This window comes from Athene cunicularia (assembly GCF_003259725.1).
Source record: "Athene cunicularia isolate RWA chromosome 17 unlocalized genomic scaffold, athCun1 chr17_part1, whole genome shotgun sequence".
Taxonomy (NCBI): domain Eukaryota; kingdom Metazoa; phylum Chordata; class Aves; order Strigiformes; family Strigidae; genus Athene; species Athene cunicularia.
In genome coordinates, this window is record NW_020799122.1 from 11,985,694 (window position 1) to 11,991,537 (window position 5,844).

A 5,844-nucleotide genomic window follows, 5' to 3' on the forward strand; every position below is an offset into this window, starting at 1 on the left:
CTCCCCACCCCCACCCCCCACCCCACCCCGGCTCAGCCCTTTGGCAAAAATCCACCTTTTTTCACCTTAAACATACCTCTTTCCACCAAGTCCTGTCTGTGCATTAGTGCAAATAACCCTAAAAGGTGGCATCTTCACTCACCAGCCAAGTCCCTGCCAAGTCCTGTCCATGGGCACGACCTCCTGGTGACACTTTCCATGGTCACAGTGTGCTATTTTGTCCTGATTTCCATCAGAAGATGGCAGAGGACCCTCTTCCCACCCAGTGCCCACCCCTCTGTCCCTACCTCCCTCTCAGTCCTGCCCACCACCCTTCATTTGCTGCCCATGGAGCCCCATTTCTTTCAAGTAGAAGTATAAAATAATGGCACCTCCTTCACCAGCAATGAACGAGGTCGAGGTGGCATGGGGAGGCGGGTCTCACCACGTCAGCACACAGCACTGGCCCTGCATGTGCTTAAAGGTAAGGACCCATTATGGCAGGGCAGGGATGCTGAGCCTGGCTGCTTCCCATCAGGACACTCTGGGGTGTGAGCCTGGCTCTGGCCAGAAGCAGCTGTGAGTCTCAGTGTTTCCCAAGAGGTTTTAGGGGGTTATTTTCCCTCCTTCCCTGCGCTTGCCTTGGCAGAGCTTGGAGAGAAAACCTCCTCCATGACTGAGCATCACCGTCATCATCACAGCAGTGTCTGCCAGACCGTGCTCATGTACCAGCAAGACCACAGCTCTGGCCACTGCTCTGCTTGCAGAGTGACTGACATGCTGCAGCACAGTGGTTAGTATTTTGATGTTAGCTGCTGCAGATTGACCCTAAATACAATTTTTTCTCCTCCTAGTCTGGTTTTGGGGGTCACAAAGCAAAGCATCACTGATGATGCCCCAGCCAGCGATGTCCGTGCCCAGCATGGTGCAGCCTCTACAGACGGATGTCTCGGGGACTCCTGCTGCTGAGACTTTGGCTTCATGGGGACGTAGCTTGAGGGGATTTCCATGGGGAATCGCTGCATCGCTGCCTCTCCTCTCCTCCCTTGCCTGCGGTGGAGGTTCTGTGCTGCCCAGAGTTACAGCCAGGGACGGTCACATCTGTCCCCTTCACTGCCCTGTCCCCAGGGTGAGGTGTCACCCCTGCAGCCCAGCCCTGCCGTGGGCACTGCCTGGCTTCCCCGGGGCCTGGTGGCCATTCACTCTCCAGACCAGTTGGTAGAAGGCACTGCAGCTCACCACCCAAAACTGGTCTAAGAAAAAACTTCCCATCACTTTGATCACCTCTTTCCCCACCTCTCTTGGTTTGCCCTGGAGGTGGCTGCTTCTTCCAGAGATGGGCAGAAGGACAAGTGGGATCTTCCCACTTGGCTGGAGGCTCCCAGGCCCAGCCTACCTTCCTGCACATGCATTGACACCTCCTGCCATGGGGATTATTTCTCCTAATGGGATTAAAATGCCTTCTGCTGATCTCACCCTTGGTGGCCATCATCTTTCCATCAGTTCTTCTGTTTCCCTCCTCAGTTGTCTACATTTTTTGCATATAACCTGAAGGAACTGTGTATCGTGTCCTGGGTTTCCAACCCTGCTCTCTTTCTAGGTATTAATGCATTTTTCTTAATTCCCTCTTTATCTAAAATGAGAATATTCTCTTTGCTTTTGCTCCCATATAATTTTTATCATGTTTCTGGTGCAACAGTTTGGGGGCCAGGCAGTCACAGTGGAGGATAAAGTGTATTCTGCTAAACTGGCATAATTAAATGTACCTGGCCTGGTACGCTGGTGATTGCTTGTAGGGCTTCTGGTGCTGGGAAACTGGCACATGGAGGGACCAAATATCCACTTTGTGGGTGATGATACAGTTGGTTGGAGACACAGACCCTGGGTTTGCGTGCCCTGGGCCAACCTCCCTGTCTTCGGGCCATAATTACCTTGTCCTGGGACATCAAAATGAGCTCCAGACGCTCGTGCTGTGCCAGCAGCCCCTCTACACCAGCCACTGGTGGAGGAAACACCAGGCAGTGAGCATGGGATGGCCAGTGCCGGAGGCTGAGCAGCCCGAGCCCCCCGGGCTCCGTGAGGACTCATCCATGTGTCAGCATCCTGCCACTTTGGGGTTTGCTCTGGAAGGGCAGAAACCGGGGAAGAAGCAAAGTTGGGAATGCCGCAGAGCCTCCCGCTGCTGGCCCCCGCGGTCAGCGACGCTTCATCGCACAATGAAACTAACCTCTGCAGACCCTCTTTGGGGGAAGCTTCTGAGTCACACGAACGTGAGTCATCCCGGCCCCAGCCAGGAACTACAGCCCTGAGCCTCCCAAACTCTTCCAGCCAGGCCATGGGCATTTCTAGGCTTTGCTCAGTGGGTTTTTCAGAGCTGTGGTTTCACATCAGTCTGCCACCACTTTCACTGTAGAGGGGAGCTGGCAGGGGGGCACTGGGGCACGAGGACCCTGTCCTTTGCCCTGGGGACGCTTCCTGGCCACACAGCTGCCTGGAAGGGGCCTTTCCCTCTGATCCTTGGGGACAGCAGGGTCACCTCCTGGCCACTTCTAGTACTTCATCTCCCTGCCATCTCTGTCAATTTGGGGGCGAACTCTTGTGCTTACAGCCTGGACCGCTGGCACTGGGCTGTGCTGGGGCAGGCTTACCACAGTGGGACTTGTTTTAGGAGAAGACTAACCCAGGGCAGACACCAGCAGGTCATGTGTATGTGTGGGCATGGCACAAAACAACTCCCAGAGGGTCTGATCCAGCTCCTGGGGAAGGGGAGCAGTGGCTGAGACCCAGCACAGCACTGTCCCTTTCTGCTGCCCGCAGGAGGTGATGCCAAGGTGGGATCTGTGCACCGAGGTCATCTCCAGTCATAGGCACAGTCAACATCAAACTCCATGTTGGACCGGCCTTGAGCAGCATCCAGGAAGTAATAAATTGTCCAGTTTTGAATGGTGGATACAGATCAAAGGGAATTAAGCCAGCTTTTTAATCAGACTACAATATTGTTTCCCTATCTGGGTACTTTAAAAAAAAAAATTAAAAATCCCATTGTCTGTGCCATACTAATATTTAACATTTATAGGGCAGTAATGAGCCCTCCGTGGTTTTATGGAGCTGTTTGATCAGGTGTTGGAAGGGCAGCTCCTGCAGTGCTCTCGTGGGGATGCTGGCTCTGTGTGGGCTGCCCAAGCCAAGAGCCCTTCAAGCCCCAGGTCCCTTCACCTGCACTCAGCTCCTGCCCCTGCACTGCAAGATGCAATCACCGGGGGGGGGGGGGGGGAGGCTGTGATAAAACAGCCCTGGGAAAGAGTTTTATCTCTGTTTTACCACACCAGCCTGAATGAGACCTGAATGAGCAGCATCTCTCAGCCCTGAGAAATCACACGCTGCATCGGATGTCAGGCTGGTTCCTCTCCTCGCCTGGTGTACTCCTTGTATATCCTTCGGAGTTTGATGGGGACAAGGTGTTTGGAGCTCAGGCCAGCTTTAGTTTACAAATTAATATATCAACATTGTTCCTCATCAGGCAGGAATGCGTTTCCCTCCCTTCTCCCCCACCTTATCCCCATCCCCTTCCGAGCAAACTTCCTTCCTCCTGTAATCTGGAGCGGAAACCTCGCTGCATATTTGACCAGCTCAGAAAAATCAGCTCGGTTTTCCCTGGCGTGACTTTGTGCCTTGAACTAGGGCTGGTCGGTCCCTAAGGCAGCCAGCAAGGCAGAGGAGGAGGGTGAGGGCTGTACCACTGCCCATCCTCAACACAGAGCTGCTTTTCCAGCCGGATGCTCTGATTGAGCTCCCAGTTGCTCGGCTGCCGTTTTCAAACAAACCGGCGTGTTTCTGGGCACGGACCCAGGGCTGACAAGCCTGAGGCTGGCTGCAAGCTCAGGCCCTTGTTCTGCCCCACACTGTGGAAACGCTGCTCCCATGGGCTGGGGGTCACTTCTGCTGGCCCCTCGCTGGGGGTAGGAGAGGAGAGAGGTGTTGGTGACACGTGAGGAGGGAGATTTGCATCAGGAGGACGTTTTCTCCCTGGGAAATAGCCTGGGACCAGACCCTTCCCATCAGCCTGCCAATATGTGAGCATGACTCTCAGGCAAATGAGCTTCTACCCGCTGGTCAGGCATGCCTCGCCATGTGTCCCATGGTGAGCTACGGCCATGTCACTCCCCAGATTGCCTCAACCCCTGCTATGTCCCCGTAGAGTAGTCACCCTGTCAGTCTCAATGGGCTGTACCACGTCTTCTGAAGGAACCGTGCGGTGTGAGCAGTGAGGCTGGGTCAACATACCACCAGCCCCATGACCACCACAAAGGAGTGACCATGCAGTACCATCAAACAGGTGGCCCCAGGGACCACATGTCTGGGGAGATGGTCATTTCCTAGCGCCAAAGCCCTGCACTGACACAGGATTCAATACTGGAGCTTATTCTGGTGGCTCAGAACAAGGCAATTATGGCCCAAAGACAGGGAGGTTGGCCCAGGGCACGTAAAACCAGGGTCTGTGTCTCCGACCAACTGTATCATCACCCACAAAGTGGATATTTGGTCCTTCCATGTACCAGTTTCCCAGCACCAGAAGCCCTACAAGTAATCGCCAGCACACCAGGTCAAGTACATTTAATGATGCCAGTTTAGCAGAACACACAGGCTCAAGCCAAGGCAGTTTGGTACATGTGTGCTTGGCTGTGGTGGGGATGTCACCCAAGGTGATGCTGGAGGGTGGCCCAGCAGCACCAACACACTGGTTCATCTAGAGGGCCCTGCCTGTGGCACTGGGCAGGAGCGCTCCAGCTCTGAGGTTGTCCCAGTTGCTGGTCGTTCACCCAAACAGCATTTTCCTGGTCAGATCTGGGGGCTATAGGCTACATCGGAAGAGCTGCAGCATTTCCAGCAGGATAAGGACTGATAAGACAGGGTGCTGGAACGATTAAAGGCCAAGCTGCAGTGCAACAGCCCAACCTGCGCAGCCTGGCACCACATCACCGCAGCTCACTGCCACCAAGGACAACGACCATCGTAGGGTTATGACCATGCCTGAGTCACACTCAGGTTTTAAACCCTGATTGTCCCAGGCTGGGAGGGAGGGAGGGAGGGAGGGGGCATGCAGAGCAGCAGCCGTGGTGGCATCTGGAGGAAGTGGCAGTCTCCAGCCCATGTTCTTGTGGTATCGGTGTCCCAGGAGGTTGGGGGATGCCTGGAGCCTCCTCTTCTCCCTGGGGCTTCCCTGAACCACCCATGAGCATTTTGCTCGCGGTGCCTTGCTCCCTGTGGAGGACACAGGGCACCTGCACACGTGTCCTCACCACATGAGCACGAGGTTTCTCTCGCAAATCCCAGCTTCTGGCCTCGGGAGCTTCCTGCCTGAAGGCCTGGCAAGGGCCCAGCCCCACCCGGGGCATTGCTTGGGTGTTGCTGATGGCTCGTGGGGTGGGATGTGTCCGTGGGGAGAGCATGAGGCTGGGCCCATGGCTGTGCTCCCACTTGTGCCCCGCTGCCAGCAGGGCAGCTCTCAGGCAGCACAGAGGCAGATTTTTCCCCTGAGACCTCCCCCCGTAGCTCCTTCCCCAGTGCTCCCTCGCTGGCAGCAGCCGCCCAGGGCAGGGCTCGGCTCTCCTCCCGCCCGAAGGTGGGTCTCCCCAAGGGACTCTGGTCCCACCCAGCAACCGCAGCCCCCGACCCCGCGGGGGCTCCCCTCCCTGCCCCGCACCCCTGCGGGCGGGCGGGCGGCTTTGGCCGAGCCCCGTGTTTCCCCGCCGGGGCTCCGGCAACAGCTTTGCCAAGAAGCCGGGAGGCAAAACACCGGCGGAGGAAACCCCTGCGCTTCCTCCCGGCTCGCAGGGAGCCGGGCGGGCAGGTCGCTCTCCTCGC